The 10,919-nt window shown below is 35.5% G+C and overlaps 1 pseudogene; it reads right to left on the bottom strand.

Moving 5' to 3' along the window:
* Window positions 1-10,632: 10,632 nt before the first annotated feature.
* LOC115898464 lies at window positions 10,633-10,704 on the bottom strand (annotated as a pseudogene).
* Window positions 10,705-10,919: the final 215 nt, after the last annotated feature.

The following is a 10,919-nucleotide window of genomic DNA, read 5'->3' on the forward strand; positions in this document are numbered from 1 at the left end:
AGAATGGTGTAAACCCGTGAGGCGGAGCTTGCAGTGAGCTGAGATCCGGCCACTGCACTCCAGCCCGGGCGACAGAGCGAGACTCCGTCTCAGAAAAAAAAACAAAAAAAAAAAAAAAACAAATAGAAGAAGATAGCAATTATAAAAAGAACCAGGCTACAAATATTGAGTTAAGAATAACTGAAGTGGCCAGGCACGGTGGTTCATACCTGTAATCCCAGCACTTTGGTAGGCCGAGGCAGGTGGATCATGAGGTCAGGAGATCGAGACCATCCTGGTTAACATGGTGAAACCCCATCTCTACTAAAAATACAAAAAATTAGCCGGGCGTGGTGGCAGGTGCCTGTAATCCCAGCTACTCGGGAGGCTGAGGCAGGAGAATGGTGTGAACCCAGGAGGCGGAGCTTGCCATGAGCTGAGATTGTGCCACTGCACTCCAGCCTGGGCAACAGAGCAAGATTCCACCTCAAAAAAAAAAAAAAAAAGAAAGAATAACTATAGTGGAAATTCACTAGAGGGGTTCAACAGCAGTTAAGAGAAGACAAAAAGAATCAGTAAATTTGGAGATAGGGCAAAGAAAAGTTTCTAGTCTGGAGAACAGAAAAAAAAAAATTGAACAGAGCCTAAAGGACCTGCAGAAAACCACCAAGCATGCCAACATGTACATAGTGGAAGTTCCAGAATCAGAGAAGAGAATAAAATGTGCAACAAGATTTAAAATATTTGGCAAAAAAATTCCTAAATTTGATGAAATGCACTAATCTACACATCCAAGGAGCTTAAAAACTATAGGTAGGATCAAATCAAGAAGATCCACACATCATAAACTGACAAAAAGCAAAGACAGAAATGACACAGCACATACAAGGGATCCTCCAAAAAAATTAACAGCTGATTTCTCATTTGAAAACGATGAAGACCAGAAGATAATACAATGACATATTCAAAGTGCTGTGGAAAAAAAAAACCTGTCAAGTAAGCTTGTTATATTCACAAAAAAAACTTTCCTTCAAAAATTAAGGATAAATAAAGACATTTCCAGAATAATAAAATCAATAAAGTTCATTGCTAGCAGAACTGCATGACAAGAAACACTAATGTGAGAGAGAAAGAAATGGCACACTGTGGGAGGCATGAGGCTGTGGACATTTTTGGAGTGTTGTGGTTCTGTTTTCTTTTAAAACTGGGCAATATTATGTTCAGTTCAAGCTGAGAAGAAACATATATATCAATGCTTTTCAATAAAATACAGTGACTACCTGTTAAAAAAAAAAAAAAAAGGACAAAGAAACATTAAAGGACATTCTTTAGGATGACATGAAAGGATACCAGACATTAACTTAAAGTCATACAAAGAAATGATAAACGTTGGCAAAGATCACTATGAAAAATCAAACTATATCCTATTTAAAACAAACTCATTTTAGACACAATAGGTTAAAAGTACAATGATAGAGAAAGATATTTCATACAATTACCAAAAGAGGTAAAATGGACATTAGACATAATTTTCCAGTGACAAAGAAAAATATTTTATAATGGAAAAAACTGATTCATCAAGAAGGTGTAATTTTAAATATATATAAACCAAATAGCAATACCCTACTATGCGTGAAGCAAAACTAATAGAATTGAAGGGTGAAATAAATAGTTGTATAGTAATAGTTGGAAACTTCCATACACAACTCTCAATGATAGATAAAACAACCGGACAGAAGATCAATAAGGAAACAGAGCATTTAACAACACTACAAATCAACTAAACCTAACACACATCTATGGAACACTCCACCAAGCAAAATCACATATGCATGCAATGGAACATTCTCTGAGATAGACTATATATTATGCCACAACACAAGTCTCACTAAATTTTGAAAGACTGAAATCATACAAAGTATCTTTTCTGACCAAAATAAAATGAAATTGGAAGTCAGTAACAGAAGGCAATATGGGATATTTTGAAATATTTGAAAATGAGATAATCCACTCCTAAATAATCAATGAACCAAAGAAAAAAATCACAAGAAACTCGTGGGCTATAATGAAGGCAGTACACAAAGGAAAATTTACATCTGTAAATGCCTACATTAAACAAGTAAGAGCTCAAATCACTAACCTAACCATTCACCCTAAAAAATAGGAAAAAAGCAGTAAACTAAGCCCAAAGGAAACAAAAGCAATAAAATAATAAAGATGAGAGCAGAAATAAGCAAACTAAATTGTCTGAAATCAATAAAGAAAATCAGTAAAAACAAAAGTTAGTTCTCTGAAAAAATCTACAAAATTGACAAAGCTTTAACAAGACTGATAAAAAAAGAGAGACAGAAGAATCAAATTACCAAACCAGAAATGGAAATGGAGATTTTATTACAGACCTTATTAGAATAAAAGAGATTATAAGAGAATTCTATGAACAACTGAATGCCAAAAAATTCAATAACTTACATGAAATAAACAAATTTTTTAAACCATGCAAGTTACCAAAACTGACTGAAGAAGAAACAGAAAACTTGTTATTACAGCAGGATGTTCAATTAGTAATAAAAAGAAAAGAAAAGAAATGCAGAAAAAGAAAACAATCCAACAAAATAACAAAATAAATCTTAGGACCAGGTGACTTCACTGATGAATTCTACCAATGTGTCAAGGACAAAATTAGCATCAATCCTTGTTAAACAATTCCATAAAATAAAAAAGGTGGGACCATTTTTAGCTCACTTTATAAGGACTTTATTACCCTGACACCAAAGTCAGACAAAGATATTATAAGAAAATCACAGAACAATATTTCCTATGAATATGATGCCTAAATCCTCAACAAAATACTAGCCAATTAAATCCAGCAGCTTATTAAAAAACTGTAGACTATGAAATGTATTATTCAGGGTCTTTTAGAGGACTAGAACCAATAGGAAGTGGGTATTTGTAGAAACACATATTTAAGGAATTTACTCACATAATTGTGAATCTAGCAAGTTCAAAATCTGCCCAATGGGCCCACCAGCTGGAGACTCGAGGTTAATGTGATTTTGCAGCTCTAGTCCAAAGACATTCTGGAAGAAAAATTTCTTCTTTCTCATAAAATCTCAACCTGTCTTCTCTTATGGCCTTTACCTTATTAGGTGAGGCCCACACCATTATGGAAGGTAATCTTTACTCAAGTTTCTGATTTAAATATCATCTCAAGTAAAAAATACCTTCACATTAGCATCTATACCAGTGTTTGATCAAACATCTGGATACCATGCTCTAGCCAAATTGACACCAAAAATTTTTCACCATGATGACTAAGTGGGATTCAGCCTAGGAATGCAAGGATAGTTCAATACACAAAATAATCAGTCATTATAATGTGCAATATTAATAGAATGAAGAAAAAGCATTCCATCATCTCAAGTGATGCAAAAGTCATTTGACAAAATCTCACACCCTTACATGATAAAAAAAAAAAAAAAAAACTTTTTTTTTTGAGACGGAGTCTCGCTCTGTTGCCCAGGCTGGAGTGCAGTGGCCAGATCTCAGCTCACTGCAAGCTCCGCCTCCTGGGTTTATGCCATTCTCCTGCCTCAGCCTCCCAAGTAGCTGGGACCACAGGTAAAAAAAATACTTTAAAAATAAGAATAGAAAGAATCTTTCTCAACCTAATGAAGGGCATCTACTCAAAAATGTACAGCTAACATTATAATTAAGGGTGAAAGACTAAAAACCTTCCCTCCTCATATCAGCAACTAGAGAATTTCTCCTCTTGCTCTTTCTATTGAACATTGCACTGAAATAATTCTAACCAGGCAAGAAAAAGAAATAGAAGACATCCAAATTAGAAAGAAAGAAGTAAAACTATCTAATTTCACAGATGATGAATTATATATAAGAACAACTAATTTATACACAATAAAAAACTATTAGAGGTAAGAAATGAGTTCAGCACACTTAAGAGAAATAAGGGTGACATGTAAAAGTTGTATTTCTAATCACTAGCAATGAACACTTTAAAAATAAAATTATAAGAACAATTCCATTTAAAATAGCATCAAAATGAAAAAATATTTAAAAATGAATTTTTAGGCAGTTAAAATGCTATTACACTGAAGACTATGAAACATTAAAGAAAGAAATTAAGTAAAACCTAAGTAAATGGAAAGTTATCCATGTTCATAGATTGAAAGATGGCAATATTTCCCACATTTATCTACTATCAAAATTCCATCAATTTATTGATGAAGAAAATGACTAACTGCTCCTAAAATTCACATGGAATTTCAAGGGACCCAAAATAACCAAATGATCTAGAAAAAACACTTTGGAGGACTCAAACCCATAGGTGTAAATCTTTGCAACCTTGGGTTAGGCAATGGTTTCTTAAATAAGACAGCAAACATGGAAGCAAGTAAAGAAAAAAAAGGGATAAATTGAACTTCATCAAAATTAAAAATTTGTACATCAAAAGACACAGTTAGGCAAATGAAAAGGCAACTCACAGAATGGAAAAACTGTTGGCAAATAATATGTCTTATAAGAGTCTAGTATCCAGAATATAAAAAGAACTGTTACAACTTAACAACAAAAAGACAAACACCTCAATTTTTAAATGACAAAGTACTTGAATATAAATGTTTCCAAAGAAGATGTACAAATGCATTATTAAACTCCTGAAAGGATGCTAATCATTGCTAGCCGTTAGTAAGATGCAAATTAAAATTACAATAAGATATTGCCTAACAGTCACTAGAGTAACTGCAAAACAAAGAAAATAATAAATGTTGGCAAGAATGTAATGAAATTGGAACACTCATATGTTTCTGGTGGGAAAGTAAAATAGTGCAGCTTCTGTGGACAACAGTTTGGTAGTTCCTCAAAAAATACAGAATTATCATATGACACAGCAGATTCACTTATAAGAGAATTGAAAACAAATGTTCAAACAAAAACCTGTGCATGAACATTCATAGCAGCATTATTCCTAGTAGTCAAAAAGTAGAAGGAACCCCAATGTCCGTTAGCTGATGAAAGAATAAATAAGATGTAGTGTAGCCATACAATTGCCACATCCTAAATGAATGAAGTACTGACACATGCTAAATGAACCATGAAAATCTTTTGCTAAGTAAAAGAACCCAGACACAAAATGGCACATATTATATAATTTCATTTATACACGATGTTCAGAATAGGCAAATCCATAAAAATAGAAAACATATTGGTGGTTTACATGTACTGGGAGATAGGGAAATAAGGAGGAATAGCTCAATGGGTATAGGGTTTCTTTTTGGGGTGATGAAAATATTCTACAGTCAGGTAATGGTGGTGATTATACAACATAGTGCATGTGCCAAAAGCACTAAACTGTACATTTCAAAATGGTTAGAATGGTGAAATTTTGTGAATTTTACCTGAACTTAAAAATTAATACATTGGTTGAAATGCATTGACAGGAAGAGCCAATTAACATATAGAGATGATTTACAAATAAGATGCCTTGACTTAGTGAATATGAAGGTTTACTTATATGCTATATTAAATGTATTAATTATATAAATGATATTAATTTAGACAATATGAAGATGGTATAGAAATAGACAAATGTATAGATAAAACACAAATAGACCCATGAAATAATGGGTTCGTGGTGCCCAATAGCAAAGACATTACAAATCATGCAAAGAATTCCTTTTAATTTATTTTATTTTATTTATTTATTTATTTTTTTTTTTTTTTTTTTTTTTTTTTTTTTTGAGACGGAGTCTCGCTCTGTGGCCCAGGCTGGAGTGCAGTGGCCGGATCTCAGCTCACTGCAAGCTCCGCCTCCCGGGTTTACGCCATTCTCCTGACTCAGCCTCCTGAGTAGCTGGGACTACAGGCACCCGCCACCTCGCCCGGCTAGTTTTTTTGTATTTTTTAGTAGAGACGGGGTTTCACCGTGTTAGCCAGGATGGTCTTGATCTCTTGACCTCGTGATCCGCCTGTCTCGGCCTCCCAAAGTGCTGGGATTACAGGCTTGAGCCACCGCGCCTGGCCAGAATTCCTTTATTAAACAGTGCTTGGGACAACTGGCTTTCCGTAATGAAAACAATAAATTTGCAGCAATAATACCGTACCTCAAAATTAGTTCCAGGTGTGTTATAGAAGACTAAATATCAAGAGAAAACTCTTTTAAAGCCTTTGAAGAATATCTTCATAAAGTAAGAGCAAGAATTCTTAAATGAGACCCTAAAAGCAATAATAAGGGGAAATGTCTCATTAAAATATTAAACTAGCACAACAAATTATACCATAAATAGTTTAAAACTAAGCTTCAGACGTGTAGACTGAAGCTTAAGCTCTTAAGGGTTTAAAGCTCTTTTTAAAAAGAGCTTATCTCATGTAACAGAAAAGTGTTACAGTTGTCCCTCAGTATAATTGAGAGATTGGTTTCAGGACTCCGAGCAAACCAAAATCTGTGCATACTCAAGTCCCACATTTGGCCCTGTAAGACTCGTGGATACGAAAAGACAGCGGTCAGTACATGACGGTTTCACATTCCATGAATACAGTATTTTCAGTCCGAGTTTGATTGAAAAAATTCCATGTATAAGTGGACCCTCACAGTTCAAACCATTGTTCAACGATCAGCTGTATAGGCCAGAAGACATACATATACATGTACACACACATCAATAAGAATCCATAAAATAGACACACTCTCAAATAGGAACATTGTCAGCATAAAGCAGCAACAACAAAAAATTTACTAAAGACCACAAAAAATGAGCAATGTGGAGAGTCTAGTCTCACTAATTTAGCAGAGAAATGCTAATTAAATCATAGGAACTTTAATTTCTTAACTGTGAGATTGAAAATATTAACAAGTATGACGATTAAGTCAGAATTCTTTCAACTTAATAGAAAATTAAAAGAAAATTGACTTAACAACTGGAAAGGAAATGTATTATAGAATTGGAAGTTTCAAGAGAGTCGAAGTTTCAGCTTCTTAATCTATTGGTTGTGGCTCCATTTTTCTCTGGTTTCCTCATTTGTATGTTGCTTTCATCTTAAGGCTGCCTCTCATTCATTAGCTTGAACTACACACTGTATTTTCTTTAAATCATTCTTCCTACTAACTTATTCATCTCACAACATCACAAGATCATTACTATTACTGTACTTATTTCCCAGATGGGAGCCTGATGCACCAAGAGGTTAACTGTACCTCAGGCTACTCAGCAGGTAAGAGGCAGTTAGTTGTATTGCAGAACTCACACCCTTAAATGCATTTATAATTGATTAAAACTTAATAGAGCATATTTCACATGACAAACACTGCCAGGAATCTGGGAGTCAATGCTTACCTAACCACAATCCCTGCCCTTGTGGAGTTTAACAAAATGGGGAGGAGGCCAAAGAGTGAAATCGTAATTAAAATACACTGTGATACGTGCTAAAGTCATAGAACAACAGAAAATATAACAGCTTCCTGGTAGAGCAACTAACTCACTCCGATGACTGGCAATGCTTCCTGAATGAAAGAACATCTAGTTCCTCAGAGTCTCCCTTTTTTTTTTTTTTTTTTTTTTTTTTTTGAGACAGAGTATCGCTCTGTCGCCCTTTCTATAGTGCAAGCTCGACTAGACAGTTTTGACAATGGTGATATTAAGGCTCTGCTTGGTGCCGTGCAATCTGCATTTGGGGTGCCAGCTAACCACAGGACTTATCTGGAAAAAAGCAACTGCCCACCCCTGAGAACTTTGGGATTCATGGGAAAGTACAGTTCCCCTGATGATGCAGGACTGGTAAGGCCCCAAAGTTCTTGACTTCGCCCAGGAAACAATTCAAGGACTAGTGAGTGGTATTAAACAGAAACTTTTATTGAAGCAGCAGTGTACAGTAGCAGCAGCGGTACTGCTCTTTACAAAGCAGGGCTACCTGCTAGGCAACGTGCCCAGAATAGCAGCTCACAGCCAGTACAGCAGTCATATTTATACCCACTTTTAATTACATGCAAATTAAGGAGTAGTTTATGTAGAAATTTCTAGGGAAAGGGTGGTAACTTCTGGGTGTTGCTGTGGTAATGGTAAACTGACAAGGCACACTTGTGCGCATGTCTTATGGAAAAGTGCTTCTGCCCCAGACTTGTTTTAACTAGTCCTCAATTTGGTCTGGTGTCCAGGACCCGCATCTGGAGTTGTCTCCCACCCCCTACCTCGCTATCACAAGAAGGAAAAAAGCCTAGTTCCAGGGAAGCTGAGCTTTATTGCAGCCCTCCAAGTAAGCCATCCACTCCTGCTCAAACAGCTCCTCCTTCTAGCTAATTATCGAAACAACTAAATTTAGTCTAACTGAACACTTCTAGGCAATTCTTCTTAATGTATCACAGTGAATGGTATTTTGTGAGGTTTCACTTCAAACTTTACTTATTCTTGTGTCAAATTTTAATCTACAAAAGTAGGAATACAGACTTTAATATGGTAACTCTACTACATCTCTCCAATAGCACTCGCAAGAAATTGCTCTTCTGAATAATTCAAGAGGCTCTACTCTGGGGAATGTCCCATGCACTGCCCACTTTGTGGTTTTCCTGCTGTATATTATTTGCTCAGTGTCTTCCAGGCTCTACTGAAGGAATTTAGTGGCCGTGAACATTCAGACAAGCAATACATATTTAACCAGCAAACTAAGAAGTAAAAATTCTCAGCAAGAGGAAAAGAGGAAATATTAATAATAACTTCCAGAAAAATACCAGAAACCAGCAACCAGAAACAGTGCAATTGTTATATGGATGGAATATAAAATTCCTCAAGTGAAGGGATAGGTGTTGTTCATCTTTGGGATGTCAGAAGTTGACCAGGTGCCTGAGGTAAAATAGATTTCTAATAAATTTTGGAGGCATAAATTAAATTAATTGGATAATTTTTTATTTATGCTATGAATTCAGAATTGGAAACATTTGCATAATATTTTAGATAACATGTCCTAGGAATCTACATTAATCCTATAAACAAATAGCCTAAACAAGATCGCTGAGATATTACACTGGGGCAAGAGAAGGAGGTGGTAAAAAGGGCACAGATTTAAAACTGGGTAACTGTGTGATACCCTAGGTCCACTCCTTCTTGTTATGTTCAAGCCCAGGAGAGGGAGGATTGGCAGAGCCATCCAAACCAGGTTCTCCATGTGGACAGTCTAAGTGTGATTATACCTTGTGACCCAAGGCCAAAACCAATGCTTAGCCAAAAAAAGTGGAGCCAGGGAAATTCTAGGTAAATTTGCAGTAAAAAAATATGTATATATTTTGGAGGAACTGTCCTATGATGGGAGCAAATGAACATCATTTTAGTATTAAGTTGAACTGAAAAAGACTACAGCCTTTTTATCGTATCATGCTGTATCTATTCTGGAATCACAGACATAATGGATGATGTTTGAGCACACATGACTTCAGGCAAGTTGTCCCATTTCCTCAGTTTCTACCATGTGCAAAATGGGGCTGATTACAGTCATTCTTTTATAGGTGGTTGGGAAGATTAAATGCACTGAGATGCATGACATATGTAAAAAATGCTTGGCTGACCATAAATTATTGTAAAATATAATTCATTAATTAAGGCCTGTGGCATTTCAGACCACTTTCTGCTACTACCAGTGGATATGACTTACTCCTTTGTTAGAAAGATTTTTGAGTGTGAGTTTTCTTTCATTCCCAAATCCCATTTTCTATAATTATGAGATATTTTTGTTTTTACCACTATTTTCAATTATAGTGTGGATACCTGTTGTCATCTTTTCATAATGAAATTTTACTGGTCTACTTATGCAATAAAGTCTATTTGATATTTTCCATTCACAGAGCTTGTTCTAAGTTTGGGACATTTTTACATACTGAGGTTTACACTATGCTTTCATAGGATGTTTGAAGTCATATTAATATTACCTGCAGTCATTTATGATTGCTTTCTAAAAGGAAGGCAATTTGGCAGTTAACAAGGGACATTGATGAAGAAAACTTTCCACACTGCTCAAAGAGGCTGAGTCAGTATCTGGTGCCCTTTTTCACCACAGATGTTCCTGTTTGTTCGAAAAAGTAGTTTGTATTAGCACAGCCCTCAGAAAAACCTACAGTTTGTGGCAGACACTGCTATTGACTACAATGCTCCCTTCTTTACCAATAGGACCAGGATTTCACTCATCAACTGGCCTAGATTAGGGAGAAAGAAATCTACATTTCTGAACCTGGTAATGTCTGAGCATAATCATGGAAGAAAGAGCTGGCCTATGAGCTTGAGTCATTCAACAAATATTTCTGAGTTCTTACAATGTGCTAGATACTCTTTACATGCTGAATGAGATAGCAAAACTAAGTCTGCTTGGGATAATTGGGAAATTATCGCTTTATTCCTGTAGGCACCCCCTGCTTTTCACTATCACTTTTTTCTTTTTGTTGGAAGGGTGGATATTATGGCTGGAGCTGCAGCAGCCATCATGCCAACATGAGGGAAACGCTAATGGAATTGCAGAGACTTTGGCCTTGGCCTTGTGATTCAGCCCTGGATGAGTTGTCTCCACATTGCTTATCATACAAGAGAAAAACCAATCTATACCTTTTATTGAAAGCCATGATTATATAGGTTATATTTTTTTATTTTTCTTTTTATTTTTAGGGGCTTTCCAGCAAAAAAAAAAAAAAGACAGAAAGACCACTAACCAAATTCTAAAAGAGCTGTAACACTAATGTAGGTATTATGTTTTATAAGCTGAACAAAAACTTCTTACACTGATTTCTGTTTCTTTCACATACTTTTAGGAGCCTTTTATTTACATTGAATAAACACTGTGCCCGGCCTTATGATAATAACTGGGATGCAGGAAATTTGAAAAAGCCCATGTCTTTGAAAAGTGGGATAAAATATACATTATGGAATAACAAAACAGAGATTTAGAAAAGA

Source organism: Rhinopithecus roxellana, chromosome 6 (genome assembly GCF_007565055.1).
Source record: "Rhinopithecus roxellana isolate Shanxi Qingling chromosome 6, ASM756505v1, whole genome shotgun sequence".
Classification (NCBI taxonomy): Eukaryota; Metazoa; Chordata; class Mammalia; order Primates; family Cercopithecidae; genus Rhinopithecus; species Rhinopithecus roxellana.